At 39.5% G+C, this 21,445-nt stretch overlaps 1 protein-coding gene across 4 annotated transcripts in view; it reads left to right on the top strand.

Annotated features, from left to right (window-relative positions):
* Positions 1 to 21,445, top strand: part of LOC135206905 (guanine nucleotide-binding protein G(o) subunit alpha) — a 676,543-nt gene that overhangs the window by 40,109 nt on the left and 614,989 nt on the right. The window contains exon 1 of one of the 4 annotated variants that reach the window (XM_064238397.1): positions 7,076 to 7,355. The exons of 2 other annotated variants lie outside the window; for them this stretch is intronic. The gene's annotated coding sequence lies outside the window, so the exon portion shown is untranslated. Of the gene's footprint in view, positions 1 to 7,075; positions 7,356 to 21,445 lie in introns of those variants that run through there. One more of the 4 variants, XM_064238396.1, reaches the window with a different exon arrangement.

Genomic DNA, 21,445 nt, shown 5'->3' with positions numbered 1-21,445 from the left:
ATATATATAACTGACAGGTAAGTTGCATGAAAAACAAATTACCTATACACAAATGAATGCCTATGTAGTCCTAAAATACAATTTATACTAACCAATGACGTCAGGGATAAGTAGAAAGTTTCCAACAGCTATGGTTAAAACAAGAGAAAAACAAGATTAAGCACCACTTACCTTTAAAGCAGAACGATGGCGAGCTCTGTAAAAGAAAAAGAAAACAAAAATAAAAACTAATTTACTTCATAAAGGAATGAAAAGTTCCTTTAGACTTTCATATATTACTACCCATAATTCTCAGCAATCAAAAGTAAGGAGTATATACTCACAATCTTTTGTATTTTCAGTCATAATAATGAATAATGTCAAAGAATATTTCAGCAAGCAACATTACACAAACCTCTGTCACCTAATAGTCAAAACATGGTATCAATAATACCAGAAAACTACAAATCTCTTGACCTTAACATACAAATCTCTTTAAAATAGCATACAGTATGGTAAAGATTTATTTCTGAGTACTACAAAATAAAAATTCTTAAAGAGTTATTTGTATTTTCATAGCTATACAAACTAAAATCATTTATATAAGAATGGTCCCAAGTACAAGCTGAGATTAGTTATTTAAGCTTTTCAACAAATTAGTTAAACTGATGGTTACAGGATGGGAGCATTTACAGATAGAACCTGAGCAAGTGTCTAGAACCACAGCCTCACTAAAGGAAAAGTTGGCAAAGCATAGTTAACCCCTTCACAGATTACACAAGTCTGAGGGTAGCTATATCTGGGTCCTAGATTAGGTTTAGGTTAGGTTAAAAAATATCTTTCACTTTGTAATTCTCCACACAGGTCCCATATAATTAAGGTAAAAGGATAATGAAATGAATGAATACCCTATAAGGATAATGAAATGAATATCAGACGCATTCAAAGAAAACAGTAAAAAATATACACATTTTCAGCCCACGAATAAAATTATGGTAAAAGCTAATTATTTTATAATAAGTATAACCCAAATCCACTTAATCATATGTCAGTTACTTCAATCAATTCTAAGTATAAACTACAAGTTACATGTATAGCATACACAGCTGTTTAAGATTAGGCCTACTCATGTTCCAGAGCCCTCCAAGCCTTGGGAAATCAAATATAATCAGCTAGTCATGATGGCAGCGATTTGAGTATTTTTGTAATTCTACCTTAATATGGGAAAATAGCGTACAATACTGATGACAATTTCTAAAATATACCAGTAAATGTAGGACTGCCATTTCTGGACTGAAGACTATAGAAAAAGCATTTCTAGGTAGCCTATAATACAAATAAAGTGTGATCTTTTGGATAATGTACTGAAGAAATTTGTCTTTTTTTGTTTAAATTTTTACTTTCATCCTCGACTGGCTGGTACTAGCTAAATCATGACGGGCCGAGGAATTTCTGCCATGTTTGGTACACCAGGCCCCAGGGGATGAACATTGAAACATGAACTTAAGACAGCAAAAAGTTTTCATTATCTTGGTGCACTTCTTATTTTACCTCAGCTTTACAGCATTTGGTATACTAGTACTAAAGCTATAATGCACAACTTTTGGTAGATCTAGGGTAACTATCCGTGGTGGCTCAGACTATGGCAGTTGCGGTTTTTCTATGTAGTTTTACCTACTGAACAAGAATTTTAAGTAATATTTATTCGGACGACTGTAATTCAACAAGCCAGGGGCCCAGTCCTAAAGGTAACTAATACTTCAGAAGCACTCCGCACTGGATATTAAAAATATATACTCACCCACATGGAAAGAGCATGTGAAAAGCAATATAAAAAGTATAGTCATTATATGAGAGATTGAAAGGGGTGAATTAAATGAGCTTGATAAATTTTTACCTCGAATTTTCCTAAGTCAGGAGAGGTGTTTCCTCTACAGTAATGTTTACTTTTAATGAGCCCTCTAGCTTACTTTCTTACGCAAACTAAAGTAGTTCAAGTTACTCATTATTGGCTGAGAGGTGTGACATCGTTATGACGTCATGGTTTCATAACCATTACGAACGACTTTAGTCGAAAACTAAGTTTCACTAGCATTTCAGCGGAGTAATAAAGTTACCTGTCCAGTGTCCACTGGTATCCTTGTTTGACTGAATACTCGAATAATGAAGCAAAAACCGGCATTTTGTCTTCCTGTAAGATGCAGAGGGCAGTGGCTGGGCCCTTCTGGCATTAATTTTGACAGAGACCTTTGATTTCTACCACTGTTTGCAGTGCAATGTGGTTTACGGTGAATTTTTATCATTATTTGTCTAGTGGTGTGAAGAAGTTGTGATTGAATATGCTCAAAGATATAATTTAATTCTAAAGCAAAAAACTGCGAGTGTTGTGGAGCTATTTGTCAGATCGACTACAACAAGAACGCCTTTAAGTGTGATCCGCCGCGGTAAGTAGCCTTACTGTAACCCCTGCGGCTAGCGCGCGCAGCGCAACATTACCTCTTGCCAGTACATGCTGTGCCTGCCAAGAATCTTTAAATATGTGGATAAGGCGCGAAGCGCCGTTCTGCCACGGCCTTACTGACAGCACATAAATCGATCGTCGCGGATATGTAGTCGCTCCCTACTTGTTTGTTGTTGTTTTGGTATCGCCACCATATTGGTTTTGGTGTTCTTCCGCCGATTTCGGTCGGCGGTCGAGTGGGCCCGCGAATCTCTAGTGCTCCCAATTATTATTGCTGCAAAGCACTCCTTTCTGGTATTTCCCCACCCAAAACCCCCGATCCCAACTGGGGGGCCCCCAAGCTTGTTGGGTGGAAAGGGGGTTAAAATAACATTTCCTCCAGAAAACAAGATGAGATTCACTGAAAAAACACCAATTTAAATGAAGGATTGTTAATTGTCTTTTAGAAACTGGTGATGCGGACTTGCTTCTGAAGAATTACCGCCGTATTTAGTACTGGCCCTTGGGGGTTAATTACAGTCGTCCGAATAAATATTACTTTAATTTCTTGTTCAGTGGATAAAATAACATAGGAAAACGTCAATTGCCATAGTCTAGGCCACCGCAGATTGCTTCTGTAGAAATACCCAACTTTTCTCTGCGGAATACTTAGGTATATAACCTAGTGGAATTACTACCAAAAAAATTATATTAGGTAGATGAACCTACATATATTCGTGTAGCCATTTCCTTTACATTTTACCATAATGTCTGACATAGCTAGGCTACAGATCTCCTACTAAAAAAAGTGAGCTCTTAGCATAGCAGATGGGTCTATCCTTGTTTGAAAGGGGATGCAGCTAAGGGCAAAGAAATAGCTACTATCTACCTAGTAGATACTTGGTAGGTAGCTTACAGAGAACCTAAAGTAGCTAGCCTATATGTAATGCCTACGGTGCACCGCGTGAGGTGCGATGGGGGAATAAAGCAAAGGATATTGGGGAATTTTTTTAAAAATCCAATTACCTAGGCTATTGATGCGCACGCTTAGGCCTACTAGGTCCCCAACTTAAGTAACCTGAATTGGTTGGACTTAGGTACCATTTAAAGACAAGGAATAAAGTTCCGCTGTTCCGAACTGTAAAAATAGGTAGGCCTATGAGGAGACAGTATAGCCTAGGCCAGAACTAGCCTACAACCATTGGTTGCCGCAATAGGCCTACTACTGTACTAGGATAGGCCACATGGAAATCCGCAAAATCATAGGTAACGAGTACCACCATAAATACAGATTTTATGCTATTTCGCATCACTAGTATGCCACCAAAAACGCAGATTTTACGTTATTTAGCAACCATTCCACATTTAAAAAAATAAAAACCTCGGCGTAATACGAAGACACTGTCATCACTAGACTCACGGGTCACGGCTTTGTAAAGTTGTTTGGTAACTTCCAAAGGAAAGTCAGGACTCAGTAACTGTCAGTCCTGTCACAGTCACTGTCAGTGTTAGTCAACCATGTTTGCTAGGTTTTTTTGTTCGTTCTTTGCCATTATTTTTATTTGTTAACTTAGCGGTTTTATGGCAGAGTATTAATAAAACTGGTAAAAAATTTCCAATGCTTAAGGTCGAATCAGAAAACAAATTTTCTAGACCTTGTGCCATAATATACAAAAACCAAATTGACAGTTTGCCAAGTGTTTTCGTTCGTTCTCGACAGTACTTTCCATTTTTACACAAGTAATTTTTCACCATAATGTGAAAGCGTATAAGCAAAACACTTTAGAAGTTTACATCCCAATCAATTTTTGTATTTTTTATGACAGTTTAGGCCAAACTGGAAGTTCTTTCAACATAGGTATATTTTGGGTGTATAACTAAACACAAATTCATCAGGCTATGTCCCCAGAGTCTTAAACAAGAAACTTAAAACAGCATTCTTGAAATCACACACACACACACACACACACACACACACACACACACACATATATATATATATATATATATATCTATATACATATATATATATATATATATATATATATATATATATATATATATATATATATGCCAGTGTTAGATTACCATTTAGGTCCAAATTTCCACCAGCCCAGTCAACCAGCTCGGTAGTTTTCTATCGAGTTTCAGAATCGTAGAGATCCAAGTGTCTGACAAATAGCTCTGCAAATGGTACCTTTTGAACAAAAATACTTGGACTTTGGTAAGTAGGTACACTTTACTGAAACAGTAAGGTGAATACTCTTTCATTCCTGTGTACAGAATTACGTTCCAAACAGATTAGGGGTTCCATTAGTATCAATAGTACCTATGCTAACGTATGTTATTCAATGGGTTATTGTGTTCATAAAAAAATACTTTATGTCCTAATACTTTTGGTGCTGTTACGCTACTTTTAGCCCACTAGTTGGCACTGTTGCTACTATAAGTATATAATTAGTCTGATAATGTTCAAAATATCAGATATTCACGTACATACTTGTCCAGATGAACTAAAATAATGTTTAACTCTTTCATATGGGGTTAGTTTTATATATATATATATATATATATATATATATATATATATATATATATAATATATATATATAAGTCCTTGTCATTCTTTGTCATCCAGGGAATAGTATCTATATAGAAAAAGCTTTACAATTTTCGCCGCGAAATTTATTTTGACTCTCATCCCCAGCAAAGTGCACACTTACATAAAACTTAAAAATGCTTCCATTACAGTAAACACATTTTTGCTACATCTTTAAACACTTACATTTTCAATTTTCAACATTATTTTAGCTTGTGTGTAAAAAATTATTAATAAGTGGAAAAAGCAGAAATAAAATTCCTTGTATTCTGAAATCTAGTGGCAGTACATACCCTTTTAGTACATGATCATACATGATATATTAATTTACTATGTTTGTAACGCTTCTTGTACCTTTTGTAATAAATGCTGTACTTTGAAATATGTATCTAATTATGTAGCTTCTATATAAATACTTTGCAAAAAGGAAAGGACTGGATAATAATGCAATGAAATGCTTTTTTTCTTGTACACACAGCAGACATATAAATTGTCAATTTTGATATGTAATTTATCTCATTTAGTGTAGATTCAGGCTTGTTCAAACTATGGGTCCAAGGGCCGTTATAAGGGCCCAAAGTTTCACAAATGTATGTATAAGATAAAACCAAATCCCTACTTGGTAATGCAGCAAGGTGGCTCAGGTGAGCGGTTTGGCTAATGGGCCTCTCTTGTTATATAACTTGTTTTCTATTCTTTCCTTTTCCTTGTGACACTCTTTCTATTTTTTTTCTAATCCTGTGCATGATCTTCTCTTCTGTCTACAATCTTGCATCTTAAACTTTAATATATCTAATTTCTTTGTCAATCATGTTGATCCGTTTTACACGATCCAAATAGTTGCACTTTTTTCAAACATACAGGTACAAGAAACCACTCGAAAATAGAGGATGTGTTTTTTTGTATTTACTAAGATAACCCAGGCCCAATCAGATTTAACCAAGGCCTAACCACAATTGATAGTCATTAGCCTACTTACCTAATGCATGATTATTGTTTTGAAATATTTTGAAGATTTGTTGTTACAAGTATAAAATGGGACGCAACACCTATCAGTACAAAGCTTCACTTGTCACATGGAAAGACCTATTCTACATATTCTTTCATTATAACCAGGACTAGCAATACTATACCTACAAGAGGTGGGCTACAACAGCCTCTGTATGTAGTCAAAACTAGTCTAGGCTACAAATGCGCATGTTTACAACAGCCTGTAGATGAACAGAACACACAAGCTTACAATGAGAATGAAATATCCGTATATGGAAACTGAGGTTAAATAAATCCATTTAATTAACTAGAGCAGTTTATCTATCTTCAGCTGCAAGGACATTCTGTATCATCTACATGTAAAACGAAAGCAGCTTCTCCAATAGTAGTGAGATGATTTAATAATAATTCAATTTGTTTACGAAAATAGTCACAATGCAATGAAAGCTGCCATTCTGACGCCGAAAATGCACCAGCAACTGCAGTGAACATAGGGAAAGAGAGCTGTCCGTTTTTAATTAAAGTTATTTAACGCAAAGGCATACTGCAAACGGCCATCGCAAATGCGTTAATGGAATCCTATGTACTGCACATATACATTTTAACGTGTAAGTATTTAAGTGACCATAAATAAACTCAAGCTCATTCATTTGTAGGTCAGTGGGTTACAGATTTTGCTCTGCTCACAGTTGCCTAACAGTTAAGATTCAGTGAGATTCGTGGGTTGAAAAATTGTTGAATGAATGTAGAAAAAGAGTGATAAATCAATATAATTTTTAAATTATTAATGATTTGATAGTAAATAAGTCTACTCTCATCACCAAAATCCAGGCTTTTAATGAAGTGTTGGTAACCGTTCAATATTTTTAGTACCAACACTATCATTGCGTAACAAAGAATAAAATCTAATATTTGAAGATAGGTAATTTATGTGATTAATAAATAATTGAACTTATTATTGTATAAAATTAGAGCTTTCTTTCAAAGCATACCAGTAGATGTCAAGGTTTGCTTGATTATTTATAAAAATTCATGTACATGTTGGTATTTCTGATTCTTCATGCGACATGCACTCTTCGCTTCCAGATGTAAAATCTGGATGTCATTGCAAGTTGTAATTTAGTGACACGATGTATACATTTATTTGTGTTATTTTGTGACGTTAGGGAGTATAAAATCCACGGGTCAAGGCCGCAGGACGTGAAAAACTGTTAACATATAAATTATAGGAGTATTCTACAATAAAGGCAGGATGTATCCAAGCAAGTGAAGAATGTTACGACACATGGGGACACCCTGTTGTAACACTGGTCACCCCTACAGAAGTTTGGAGCTCGTCAAAACAAGGTGTAAGTTGATATACCCCTTCAAGATGGGACTGTCATTTGCATTAGCAGTGTATGTGTACCTAAATATGTAAATTTAAGAATGGTTGATTTTTTCTAGTCGGCCTACGCTAACCTAGGTCTGGTCTAGGGCGGGGAGCTACCACCTACCTAGTACCTAGGCCTAGTCGCGATCAGGTTTACCTGTCAGGTCATCGGTTTACCCCAGTTCATCGGTTTACCCGTCAGGACATCGAAGCTAGAGTTAAAACTTGTAAAATTTGTGCGCAGACGATAGTTTGTAGCCTATACGGTTAAGCAGCCATTTTGATCGTTACTCCACTGGATTTCGCCAGCGAATGACCTTCTTGCCGACTCAGACTTAAAATATGAATAAACTATGTATAGGTCCTATACTCCTGTTTTTTTTTTCATCTGTCCATCCGCTTGTGGTGTTTTTGTATGGTAACACTGCGTCCCGGGCTTAGATAGTTGAGCTATGTTTAAGTTTTAGGTAAATAAGTAAAAGGATATCTGGGTGTATATTTGCTACTGAAAAGTGGTTAATAATTTACTGTATGCGAATTACACCGTTAATATTCGAAATAGGATATTATTATAATCATTGAATGTAAGCTGAATGTAACTTATCTAAAGCCCGGGGCGCAGTGTTACCATACAAAAAACACCACAGGCGGATGGACAGATGGAAAAAACAGAGTATAGTTAAGTTCATTGTTAGACTGTATAGGCATACTAATTAAGTTCAATGCTAGACTGTATAGGCTTAATTAAGTTCCTTATTAGACTAAAGGCCTAGCTAATGAAGTTCATTGTTAGACTGTATAGGCCTAATGAAGTTCATTTTTAGATTATAGCCTAGGTCTATTTAAGTTCATTGTTAGACTGTATAGAGCTAATTAAGTTAATTGTTAAGTAAGTTCATTGTTAGACCCTGTAGACTGTTTTGAGTCCAAATCGTATAAAAAAATTTCCATCTGATACGGACAATTTGTTACAGGTATGTATGCTTAGGCCAGTGTCCTGTCTTTTTACGAAGGCTGTGGACATTTTACTGTGTCACGGCAGGCTGCGTATTTGACTATTTAGCCGGCATTTCCGGCGCGCTTGGGCAGTCGGTTATTTTCGGACTTTTGTATCAAGTTACATTAAATGGGATGTGCGCTCATCGTGTTTTGTTTTTCCGGCTTTCGTCAGGGTAAAATACCGAATGGCCACTTGACGGCCACCTCCACCGTAGCGCGATCACCTTCCCGAAAATCGGAAATTACTATGGCATTAATTTGTGACTTGGGTAAAAGCACTCTTTGACATCAAAGTAAAGGTTTCGAGGTGTTGCTTCGACGGACGCTGGCTCCTTGACTAATGTCTATCCTGGGTTACAGGACGTGTTAAAGTACTTTTTCGGGAAGGTGGTCGCACTACTGTAGAGGCCGGTCATTCGGTCTTTTACCATATAGAGCCGTGAACTGGCAAGAAAACACGGAATTTTGCTGGAATTAGTCAGATAGTGATAGAACAAATGACTCTCAGGAGTTGGCAAAAGTCCTGAAATGAAATATGAAAATCCGATACCTTATTCGTATACCATATGGTTCATCATAGGCACTACCAGCAGAATTCCTCTGTACATTTCTAGGCCTATTAGTTGACGTAATAGGTATTTAGAGGGCAAAAGCTAGCTAGGCTAACATATCCGTGATCGTGAACGAGGTGAATAGCCTCTGCCTAGGTAAGGTAAGCCCAGGCCTACAGCGTGAAAGTAGACTTGGGTTTGACTGTCAACCTGACAGTTATGCTCATTTCACTTGGACGCTCATCTCTTGAACAGGCGTGGGTGAACTGACAGGTAAACCTGATCATGAATACCCGGCCTGAGTTTATGCTCATAGCCTAGCCGGTCCTAGAGTGACCTTAAGGGGGCCAGCCAGAACCCTATATATGGTGGTATAGGGCGAAAAATGCAAAGTCATGAAAAAATTCATGGAGCTTCATATGGCAATTGAGAATACGTATAAGAAAATATTTCGTCAAAATTCCTCTTACTTTCGTAGTTACAGGGTAATTAGTAAACATAACTCAATAAGCCTAAAACATTCATCCTTACAAGAAAATGCAATATTTCTTCTGTTATCGTAAATTTTGATAATTATTGGCAAAGAAATTGTGAGAAATGGCATCTGTAGAGATTTCCGTGGCTCGGCAGAAGCGAGTATCTGGTTCAATCATGAATCGTTGGACCATAGACTTCAAGTAGATTACACGTTCGAGTTTCACCTCGTGACATTCGCTTGCTTTTATGTATGTTTATGTATGTTTCGGCAAGAAGTTCATCATGCCAATGAGGAAAAGGAAAGAGAAGGAAAACATCTCGCTAACATACAGACGAAGAAAAATCGCTCAAGATTATTACAGAGTATATAATATACGCGTAGTTAGTGAAGAGAGAGGGGAGGGTTGCCTAGTAACGCCCCCTCTTGCCTGACAGCACACGTCACACTGTGCCCAAGGCTACGATCTTTGAGCAAAGAGATCTTCATTTATGATAAATAACATAGTTTGGTTTTTTAATATCCAAAATGGAATATGAAATTCCATAATAATCATGATTTATTAAATTCTCTTTGTAAAAAGAGAGTACGCCTTCGAGTTTCACTCTGACATTCTCTTGCATTTACGTTTGTTTATCTTTGTTTCGGCAAGAATGTCATCATGCCAAAGAGGAAAATACAAGGAAAACATCTCGCTAACATCATTATTTATTAACATTGTCCTTTATAGAAATACGAAGGAAAACTTTTTGAGCGCCCCTGGATCTCAAAACTATACTTATTGACCTTCAAAATCTATCTCCTCACTTAGTTTTAAAGCTATAACTCAGAAAGACATTATAGAACAATCAAATAGAGCCCTTTTTTCCAATTTTTGTTTCGTCTTTTTTTTATAAATTTTTTTCTTGTGATTTATAGGGTTTATTTTTTTACCATATTGAAAAATTCATATCTAGCAAAAAAAATGACTATATTAGAAAAAAAAACAAAAAAACTCTCCATTTGATTGGAGGTCGATATCAGGTCTATATATGGTAGTAATCCCAGGTCTTAATATTAAATATCAAGGGAGGAGATAGAATTTGAAAAATGGTTATTTTCGGGATAAATTGCCCTGGCGTCACAAAACCGAAGGTCAGAGGCGAAAATCATATGCGGTTTGGAGATGTCCCTAGTCACCTTATTAAGTGGTATGAATGTCAAAGTCCTGTCGTTAAAAAACGGCATTAGCCGGCCGGCCCCCTTAATCCTATGTAGCCTAACCTGAGAATCATGGAACAGATACATTTTACCTGCTCATTAATTATCTAGCAATTTTTAGTGTGAACCAAGAATTGTTGCAGTATCATTAGCATAGGGTCCCAGAATTTGTTCCCATTTGATATGGTATTTTCACTTGCAGGAACAAATTTTGGTAAATTTAAAGTTAACTTGACCACCTTCTGGTAAAATTTAATTTTAAAGTATTATTGCACTGAAACTTGTATCATTAGGCTAGTAGGTAAGTAATTATCAAGATAATGGATTTAACCCTTATTTCCTGCAAGTTTGGGGATCAGAGTGGAAACGTTGGGTTTATGAGATGCAGAAAAAACAGAAGTAAAATACTGGGATTGGTTTAATCTAACCTAACCTGTGTACTGTGTCCTTACTTTTGCAGGGCAAGTGTAGGAGGCTTGCCTCCTGGACCCCCACCTAACCTAACATAAGATATCAGGTCCTCCTCTAGATCTAGAACCCATTCTTAACCTAGACTAGGAGCCCACCTGGAACCCCCACATAGCATCACTTATGATGCTGGGTCCTTATGTAGCCTTAGACCCACCACCTAAGATTACATATGCCACTGCAAATGACTTTTAAAAAGGCTGATACCTAACCAACCACACTCAATTTAACATAATGTAGGGCACCATGTCCTTACCTTAGGGTTTGATATTAGATATAAAATATTCCAAAAACATACAGTAATCTGAATCACAACTAGCAAAAGGACTGATGTTATCATATTGGTCAGGATGTTCCCTAGATGATGTAAGCTGCTAGGTGTAAGACTTTGGAGCGTTAACCAGGGGTTTGCAAACAAAATCTTTTACATAAGTGACTTGTCAAGCAATTACATGGCTAAAGGTTTGTACCTCAGCAATCCAAAATTCAAATCTTGCGGTGGTGCTGCCATCACTAGTGTAGGTGAACAGGACCTGCCCACTTTTTGGATTATTAGGTACAAAACAGTAGAACCTCCCATTTGTTCCTACATGATATACAAACCCTCGGTCCTTTACATGAGGAAGAAGCAGTTAGCTCTCTCATTGTCGCACCTGGTCTTTGGGAGTGGAAACCATGACGCTGTCCATACTATTTAGTGTCTTGGGAGCCGCAGGAGTTCGGACCCAGGTTTGTTCTTCGGTCTTTGATTCCAAAGGTGCTGCTCAGGGAACTGGGGCTGTGTTGGGTACTTGTTCACGAGTCTCTCCGACTGTACAACCTCCAAATGGGATCATACACCCACAGTCAGTGATGGGTAGTGTTCTCTCCATCATGACAGTGCGCAGGGTGAGAGAAGGGACCGAGCCACTTTGGTGGCTCAGACCTACCTGTGAAAGCCAGGAATGCCTATAGTAGCCCCCTCTCCTCCCCTCTGTTTGTTCATGTATGTGGCTGTAATAGAATGATGCCTTGTGGCTCCTGTCGCTTCCACGCTTTTGTTGCAGTAGTGGGGCCTTTCCCCCCCTCCTCCCCTTTGGCAGCAGTTGTATTATCTTGAATTTTGAATTTAGGATGCCATGTGACCCTAAACGTTAACTAAGTAGTTACTTGGTAAGTATATAATATATAAAACCTGTAATTACATGGTAAGTATATATAAGATTATATTATTATAAAAATGACATTTTACACTGAGCAGTCCTATAATGATGAGTCCAAATCTTTGTCAAGTGTGAGATTTGCTGCCCTTTCACTCAATAAAACACCTGTTTTCCTGCTTGACAATGCATATGTTTTCACAGCAGTATTATATGCAATAGGGTCAGTCATTGGAATTATTAAAGATATACCACAGAAATGAGTAATTTACTCAGGCACAGCAATAGAAACTTCAAAGTTATAACCCCAAAAATACCCATAAATAACAAATGAAATTTTCACATATTAGGTTGGGTTCTGACCGTGCATGGATTGGTGCAAGTTAGAAACTAATAAAACTGTTTAAGCTGCAACGTCTGTGACAAGATCACACAGGTATTTATATTCTTGATAAAATAGCAACACAAGAACCCATTAGTATAATCTGTAGATGACAGAATATATTATAAGAAATAATGAACATATAGTAAAAATTTAAAACTGAACAAGCCCAATGTTGGAATATGGAATTATCATGTTAAAAAGAATGACACATGCAAGTGATTGTAACTCATGTTAGAGTTGGTCACTCATGTTCAACCTATGGATATTTGAAGAATAGCCCTCAATCACTACTATGCACAGACTATAAAGTAATACTAATAGTTAAACCGTTTTTTGTGTGAATGTTCAGGTTATAATAACAACAAATGTAAAGTTTTGGAAACAAATCAGTTATAGAAATTTTTTGTTTTTTGAGGTTCCCACCATTTTTCAGTCAATCCAAATCTGAATTTTTTTAGGGAAATGTATATAATATTAATGTTAATACCTCAAATCTTAGGGGCCAGCCTTGTGAGAGGTAAATGAATTAACTCAGTGGTCTGGTTAAATTATTTAATAATGGAAACTTAAATGCGTACATGCACTCTACTGTATATTACACTGTACAGGTGTGTTAATTTTTATTTTTGTTTTTTACTTTTTTAAGGTTTCACGAGTAGTACTGTATTGTAATAGATCTTGTTTTAAATTACCTGTTGGTTAAGAATCATATTGCTAACTAGTGGTGAGTTAAAAGGGAGTTCCTTGCATTAATGGCAATATATTTAATTTGTTTGCCTGTAAGGTGTTTTTAAGTAATTTAAATTGAAGATGTGCTCATGATTGAGAATTTTATAGTATTAAAATTAATAATGGTAAGTTTAGTAATCTTAAAAATAATAATAGTAAGTTTCTCCATTATTTAGTATTAACATACTGTAGGGTTTACATTCCGTTTAAAATTGCTCATTCTTCAAAGTAGTGATCATTACAGCTGTCCGGTAACTTGATTAAATTCTGTTCCTTCAGTTGGCCTCATTTCCCATTGGCTTTTTAAGTTTCGAGTATTATTTAGTGACAATAGGGGCTTTTGAAGTATATTTATATTGGTAATTCAGTACATCAACACATTTTATAATAAGTGAAATTTGTAGATAAGCCTCTTGAGTAATATTTCTGCAAAATATGAATATAAACATGAACTGTGTAATTTATAAGTGTTGTCATCAGGATTTAAGTGCAGTGGGATTTCCTAAGTAGTAATAGACACTTAGTTGTTAACAACCTTAATTTAGTGACTACCTTGCTAAATTTAACAACATGGAATGCATTAATTTCCAATAGGATGTTCATTGAGATCTATAAATATTGTTAATATCCTAGTTTAATTGGCTTTTCTAGAAAACTTTTTCATCTGTTTTTTTTTAATTTATTTAAATTATTCTAGAAAATGTTTTCGTCTGTTTATCCATAGCTCTATGAAAATTATCCAAGTTTCAAATGCCATTTTTTTTTTTCAGATTGTACACAAAGTGCTGAACCCCCTACTAATTACAGTGGTAAGCAAAATTTTCTATAAGCCCTTAAGTAAGATGTTGATTCACATTTTCTTAAATTGTTGTTTCAAGTGTTTCTTTGCAGTCTTTTATAATCCATTTAGCTCATCCATTTCCAGTTTCTGTAGTGTACTAGTTGCAGTTACACTGTTAAGATCTAAGTACGTATTTGATGTTGTTGTGCAGAAACTTTTGACCAGTGGATCAGTCCTTCTCCTATCAATAGACAAAACCCCAAAAGCATGCCTGTTTGAAAAAGAAAAATAGTAGCATAAGATACATATATACATGTTAATTAAAATTGTAGGATATTAGGGTTGCAATTCAAAGAATCAGCATTGAGATTGAAAGTACAGTAGTTTGATCATGATGTTGAATTTTAGGGATAATTTGTTTTTCTTATTTTTATAATGCCAGTTATAATACATGTACAAAAATATTTGTATTGGTAAGCTTCAAAGGTGCATTTATACAATAAGTATTTTTATTATGAAAATGAAATCTAATGGAATAGCATAGTAACCATTAAGTATGGTATAGGTCAGTTTGATATACATATATTTAACTGGGCCCCACCACCACAGTGTACGTATATAGTATAATAACACACATTTCATAAAAATGTAAAAAATAACTGTCCTTTGATGCTGTATAGGCAGAATGAATGGTTGGTAACACTGCTTACAGGCATAAAAAAGGGATTTTGACGAAGGAAAATCTATTTCTGGGTGATTGGCTCGTGTCGCCCTATGAAAGGCTCCCTTAATATCATTCTTTCTAGGTAAAATTAATCTAAAATTACCAGAGAAAAACAAAATTAAGAAAATGTCAGTAAAACTGACTCGCTCACTCTTAAAAACGAAGTGTCGGTATGGTAATAGGGGCGAGTGGGAACACTACCACGAGAACATTCACCAATTAGAACTTCCAATCAGAATCCCCACAACAGAGAGCTGATACCAACGGGCGATGTGGCCGCTACTACTACTACTAGAGAGACGCCACGGACAGCAGCGCCCCTAGCGGACATCTTAATCTAAAAACATCTTGTCCTGCATGGGGGGGGTAAACAATACAGGGTGGGTTTGCATAGGGCGACACGAGCCAATCACCCAGAAATAGATTTTTCCTTCGTCAAAATCCCTTTTCTGGGCTCAGCTCGTGTCGGCCTATGAAAGAGTACCAGAGAACAGACAAGATGGGAAAAAAAGGAGACAAATGAAAAGCAGTTGTAAAATGAGGGATATAATATAAGTAAATCAATTACAGCATACAAACTAAGTACTTAAGCCTAACTTATTCTAAACAGTAACATTAAAAGAACGTTAGTAATGAAAGTACTTAAAATTACAGTAAACATAGTAAAATTATAATAATGCAGTGTAATATTAACAAAATAGATTTACTTAGAAAATTATTTACAAAATATACAAACACATTGTGTCCTACCCTAGCATAAAAAGGGTAAGGGTAGGTACACTGAAGTACATTATCAGTACAAAGTGTGGATGTCCCGCTAGCAAAAAATAAGGGACAATCCACTAGTATGATTTCAGCGGCTAAGGCTAGGATATCCGAGTAGCATGGCGATAGGGTGAGGCACGTTGGATGAGGTAGGTAGAAAGGAGAACCTGGGATCTGTACTACGACTACTATACAGTATCAGGAGAAACATGTTTCCCGCTGCTACTGCTGAAAATTTTAAAGATTCCAAGGACTTTAGATAATGACGTTTAAAGACTGTCGGAGATTTCCATCCAGTATACTTTTTAAGATCCTCAAAGTCATATGTTTGAAAGTAATTAATTGAGGTGGCTACTCCCCTGATATCATGTGCTTTTTGGGAATGAATCAGGATTGGCTTGTTTAATGAAGTAAAGGATTTGTTGTCTAATACCTTTTACTGACAAAGTACCACCTTTTTCTCTCATGAAGAGAGAACCTGAGGATCTTGAGGATGTACGAGATAGAAAGGCTCTTAAAGTTGATACTGGGCAGAGAGAAGGGTCTTGGGGAAGTGGGATGACTTTCCAAGGGGCCCACCTTGCAAGAGGATCCTCATTTTTAGCTAAAAAGCTACGATCCGGAGCAAGCAGAACTTCCTCCTGAGGGGAGGAATTCCACATGACCCGCATCTCTGGATAGAGCCGACAGTTCTGAAATTCTAGCTCCTGAAGCTAGGCTTAATAAGAATAATGTCTTTCTAAGAAGCATTATGAATGTACAAGACGAGTTGTCAGTATCTGAAGCTAGTTTGAGGACATCATTTAAGAACCATGAAACTGCAGTAGGCCTTTGAGAAGGTCTAAGTCTAGCACAGGCTTTAGGAATAGACGTGAAATAAGATTCAGTTCAGATCTATCTGAAAACCTAACTGAAAGATCTTCTTCAAAGCCGATATGAGTAGTAATAGTGCTAGCTGCTAAACCTTTTTCAAACAAGGATCTGAAAAGGATATAGCTAGATTAACTGTCATGGTTGTAGTGTTTGTTTTCTTTCAGGAAGGATGCTAATTTTTTAACAGCTGAGTCATATTTGTCTAATGGTTGACTCTCTCTTATCTGATTCTAGGAGAGAATATTTTGTGGATCAATATTAGCATCTTTATTAGCCGCAAACTTCATGAAGTCCATAAAGTTAGGGTCTGAAGAATTCCTGAGGAAGCGAACACAGTCCTCATTTGTACTGATTGTGACAGCTTGGGATTGGGAATCCGTTGAGGTCGGAGACCCATTCCAGAAGAAGAGGATACCAGTTGCTCTTGGCCAGTACCGGTGCAATCAGAGCTACTATTCCTTTGAAAGTCCTCAGCTTGCTTAAGACTTTCAAGAGAAGATTCACTGGAGGAAAAACATAAATTTTTCTCCACTGATCCCAATCTAACGACAGGGCGTCCGTGGCATAAGCCAGAGGGTCCAGGTTGGGGCCACATAGCAAGGGAGCTTGTGGTTCGCTTGTGAGGCGAAGAGAATCTACTTGGAGACCTGGGACTCTCCGCATATCCACGGAATGACCCGTCGTCTAGGGACCATTCTGATTCCAGAGGAACTGACCGGGACAAAGCGTCTGCTATCACATTTCTTACCCCCGCCAGGTGATGGCGGACAGATGCCATTTGTGTTTGTTTGCTAGGGCAAAGATGGCTATCATGACATGGTTCACATGCTTGGATTTGGACCCTCCCCTGTTGATGCAATGAACTACCACTGCACTGTCCAAAACATAGCCTTAGATGAGACTTTTCCGGGGGAAGCAGTCTCTTCAAGGTAAGAAATACTGCCATTGCTTCCAGAACGTTTATGTGGAGCTGGCGAAATTGAACTGACCAAGTCCCCTGAACCTGTTTGAACTGAGAATATCCCCCCCCACCCGGACAGGGAGGCATCCGTGTGAATGGTTAACACTGGAAGGGGATATTGAAGGGGTACCCGCTTGGCTAAGTTCTTTACTTTTGACCATGGACGGAGTTGATTGCGAAGGATCTGTGGAATTACTGACAACTTGTCTCGAGATTTGGTGTTTGCTCTCGATCGCCAAACTCGATTTATATCTTTTAGCCTTGCTTTCAGGAGGATATCTGTTACCGAAGCAAACTGAAGGACCCTAGGATTCTTTCCTGGTTTCTCCTTGATGTTTGTTTGCATTTGAGAAATTGCCTGACAGATTTTGCTATTTCCTTCCGTTTGGCCACTGGAATTGACAGATTGTGGGAAGACAAATCCCATTGGATTCCCAGCCACTGAAAACGAGACTCCGGGTAAGTCTGGATTTCGTTTTGTTTATCTGGAACCCCAGATGTTCCAGAAAGTGAACTACCTTTTTGGTGGCTTTGAGACATTCCTCGACAGTTGGTGCCCAGATCAACCAATCGTCGAGGTATGCTGCTACCATGATTCCCTGAGTTCTCAATTGCTGCATAACCACTTCTGCTAGTTTTCGTGAATACCCTGGGGGCTACATTCAGACCGAAGGGCATCACTTTGAATGAGAATGTCTGATTTCCTAGCCTGAATCCTAGGAATGGGCGGAAGTGCTTGGCTATAGGGATATGATAGTATGCGTCTGTAAGATCGATGGAGCATGTGACGGCTCCACGCAGAAGTAAGGTCCTTACTTGCGAGAGGGTAAGTATCTTGAACTTGTCGCAACGAATGAAAGAGTTTAGCTTTGACAAGTCTAAGATTACCCTTCTTTTTGTTGAGCCTTTCTTTGGCACGCTGAATAAGCGACCTTGAAATTTTAGATGCTTGACTCTCGCAATAGCTCCTTTCTGAAGGAGTTCCTCCGCGTAATCTGTCAATTCCTTTGATGGTATTTGGCGGAATGATTTGATTGGAGGAGGATCTTTGATCCAACTCCAACCCAACCCTTTGGACACTATGCTCTGTGCCCAATTGCTGAACCCCCACCTGTGACGGAAGAGGAACAGCTCCTCCTACCTGGGGAGCCTCATTGTTGATGGGCGGGAGGGTTGACCACCACGCCCTCCTCTGAACTGCTTGCTCCTTGTCGCCCTTCCTGCGCCACGCTGGCGAAAGTAGCCTCTCGCCCTACCTCTCGGTTGCTTGTTAAAGGGAGGGTAGCCCTGACCTTCATACGTAGGGTTGAAGGCCGGCGAGAGTGCGTAGGAGGTCGACGGTTGTGATTGAGGAGACAGCAGGAGGATGGGCTGGTTCTGTTTAGAACTAGCGGTTGTCCCTGTTGGGTAACCGGGACGGCCTGAACAAATTGCTGCTGTTGCTGGTGTTTCTGGTAAGGCTGGAACCAATTTTACCAGACTTCTAAATTCTTTCTTACCAGCAGTGGGGACGGATTCTTGCTTCTCTTGGATTGGATGAAATACCCCACCTAGCTCTAAGGGCTCTGGTTGAGCCTAGCAGCCTCGTGGTGTACTTCATTTACAGCGGACTCTGGGAAGAGATCCTCTCCCCACATGCTAGAAGCCAGGAGTCTATTAGGGCTCGTGCCTAATAGTGCACTCCTGCAGAAACATGCTTTCGGCAATTCCTCATAGCTTGGAAGAAGTCGAAAGCATCCGTCTGAACCGTCTGAAGCTGGGATTGGCCAAGATCTTAAACAGAGGTTCCGTAGCATATGAGAGAGCAGCCATTTCCGTTATTATCAGTGAATTGAGGGACCTGCCAAACCTAGTTCGCGCGTCGAACTCCGCCTGAATCGAGGAATCAGGCAGCCTTGGAAGCTTCTCGCCGAACTGGTCCATGGCGCAGTCCGGCTTGAGCTTGCCAAGCGTGAACGTGGCTGGCAAGTTCTCCCACAATTCTCCAAAAGCTGGGAAGAGCGGAGAAGTAGACTCCGCCTCCCTTAGCTGTGGCATGGGCTCATCCTTGAGGACTGCCTGAAGAGTCCTCTCTACTATTTTCGTGGCGAACGGAAGAGAAGCCTCCTCTTCCGTCGCAAAAATAGTGAAAGGACTCTTATAGGCCTGGAGCTTGGTGTTTGTGCACTCCCAGTCCTCAAGGCAGTGAACCCATTCCCGTTGGGCATGATCCCTACTGTAGAGAACATCTTCCCTAGAGATCTTGTCTTCCCTAGTAAGTAAGAGCCGCTACGGTCAGCCTAGCATAGCCGATGAAAGGCTGCGTCAAACCCGGAGGATAAAACTCGAAGTCCTCAATCCTTCGAGTTCCACACTCCGGGATAGAAATCATACCATCCTTAAATGGAGCGTAGGCGGCTACTCTCCATGGGTTCTCCATAGAGAAAGCTGGCAGAGAGTCGTATGGCGGGAGCTGGAAAATACCAGCACTTGGCACTGGGGAGACTGGAAGGGGGACCTGAGAGAGCCCAGCTACTCGGTCCTCATTCTCTCTAACCCTGTTAGAGAGATCTTGGATGGACTGGCCTGATTGAGACAGAGTGCTCGACAGTTGTGCGAACATCTGCTCAAATTTCGTCCCCAGGGCGGAGACTTGCGAGCCAACCATCTCGCCCACCTGTTGCATCACCACTGCTGAGAAAGTAGTGGGATCAAAGGTGCTGGTCCCGCTCCTCCCACCGCGTTAACCGGAGTGGAGTGGATGCGGTGGAGGCCGGAGAAGGCATTGGCTCGCGGGAGCGCGAGCCTTCTCCTCCTTAGAAGCCTTGCTTCTAGAGCTCTTCGAGTAAGAAGAGCTCGGCTTGGCCTTCACCGCGTCAGCGTAAGAAGTCGACGACTTCCTAGCCGAAGAAGACGAAGATGACTTCTTAGAAGTCGTCTTAGTTAGAGTCTTCGGTTCTCTCTGTCCCTTCACCTTTGGGGGTACAGAGAGAGCGGGAGAGCGGGTAGGGATCTCAGATCCCACAAAGCCTTGGAAAGAAGCGCTTGAAGAAGGGACAGGAGAAGATCCAGGAACGCCCAAGGAAAGACCTTGGGCGCCCGACACACCTACCTCAACCAACAAATCCTCTGCCCCTACCGCATAGGCTCGATGTTGAGGTCCAGGGTAGCGACGTGGCCGGGACCGACTCCTGTGAGGCTACGACCCCGAAAGATTGCTGTAGATCTTAGCTGGATGGAGGCTATGAGAGGGGCTGCGGACAAGGGGTCAACATACCCTGTTGACTTGCCCGCAGGGAAGACTCTGGACAGGCCAGCTTCTTGTCAAGGATGTAAGGCTGGCCTTTGGCGGCGTTCTTCCCGAAGCCGCCCACCCACGCTTTCAGGGTAGCAAGGGCGACCTCCCTCACACCCAGTAGCCTGAAAGAAAAAGGCGAGATGAGCTTCTAATGGCGGAACGGGGTTAACAAACTTATGTCTAAAGAGTTGTTAGTAAATTGATAAAGAAGCCTATAATCGACTTACCCCCTCCACCAGCTGACTGACTAGGTCGTAGCAGATGGCGAGGCTTCCGGGTGCCAGACGATCATATCGTTGAATGACGTGGCACTGGAGCGTGAGACCTGCACTCATCGTGGCCGCAGGGGTCGTACAACGTCGCAGTTGCATCCCAGGACCTGACAGTTGGTAGCCTGTAAGTGGAAAGATACATGAGTATCAGGAGAACACTTACAGCCTAACAGTTGCTCCGCTGGTGCCGGAGCGATAAAGTTAGATTAAACCAGAGCCCCCGCCATAATACGTGTGGTAACAAGGTTGGTTGGTTGTCCTAGGCTATTGCTCCGCTGGCGGCGGAGACAAGAGATAGAATCCAACCAGGAGTGGTGTAAAAGGAAACCACGACGAATAATGGCGGGGATGGTAAACATATGAATAATAAAATTAAACCAAATTCATTCGTAAAATTAGGGTATATCCTTAAAATAAAACAATATCAAACCTTCTCCACCCGTCTACTAGAAGAGTGCCCGGGTAA

Source organism: Macrobrachium nipponense, chromosome 31 (genome assembly GCF_015104395.2).
Source record: "Macrobrachium nipponense isolate FS-2020 chromosome 31, ASM1510439v2, whole genome shotgun sequence".
Taxonomy (NCBI): domain Eukaryota; kingdom Metazoa; phylum Arthropoda; class Malacostraca; order Decapoda; family Palaemonidae; genus Macrobrachium; species Macrobrachium nipponense.
This window is presented reverse-complemented; position numbering and strand designations above follow the sequence as displayed.